Raw genomic sequence first — 747 nt, forward strand, 5'->3', positions numbered from 1 at the left:
CAGAAGACTTGTAAGAACTGTCCACTGTCCAAATCTGGGCCTAGACCCTCCTTAAGGTGACTTAGGAATACTTATAAAAGAACAATATTTGTGTGTGTGTCCTCATTCTGAAATTTGATCCTGTGATGAGCCCAAGGCACAACGGCTTGTCATGAGATGCACTAAGTTTACTTTTATTGAATCTGTTTTTGTTTTTGTTTTTGTTTTAAATAAGAAGGGCTTGTATTTTGTATACCTTTGATAAATTTCATTTTTCTATGAGTTCATTTTCATTAAATTTTTGTGACAAATTGGAAATAAAAGAACACAGGCCCTTCACTAGTGATAATTTGAGAAGAACCTTAGAGGGCAGTATTCTCTAGAGTAAATGGTGAGTCCATAGACAGTCAGGATAAGGGGGAATCATTTAAGGTCAGACACCCAAGGAAGGCTTCCTGGAGGAGGGGCTCAATGTGGATTTTGGAGGATAAGCAAAATCTTGACAAATAGAGAGGATCCTTGGGTCACCCTTACAATACATAGGAGCATGTCTTGGTACGGACATGTCTCCAGGCTGCTTCTAGTGCATCTACATTTTGTTTCTTTCTCACGGGCTAATTTCTCTTTCATTCTCTCCATCTTCCTCCTCCTCTCTGTGGGGATGACAAAGCATTAACAGGAAGTAAGTAAATGGGACATCTGCTTTCTATTTCAGGAGCAACAGAGACCATCCAGGAAGATCCTTTAGGTTCCTAGCCACACCTGGCT

This window comes from Pipistrellus kuhlii, unplaced genomic scaffold (assembly GCF_014108245.1).
Source record: "Pipistrellus kuhlii isolate mPipKuh1 unplaced genomic scaffold, mPipKuh1.p scaffold_m20_p_13, whole genome shotgun sequence".
In the NCBI taxonomy this organism is placed as follows: domain Eukaryota; kingdom Metazoa; phylum Chordata; class Mammalia; order Chiroptera; family Vespertilionidae; genus Pipistrellus; species Pipistrellus kuhlii.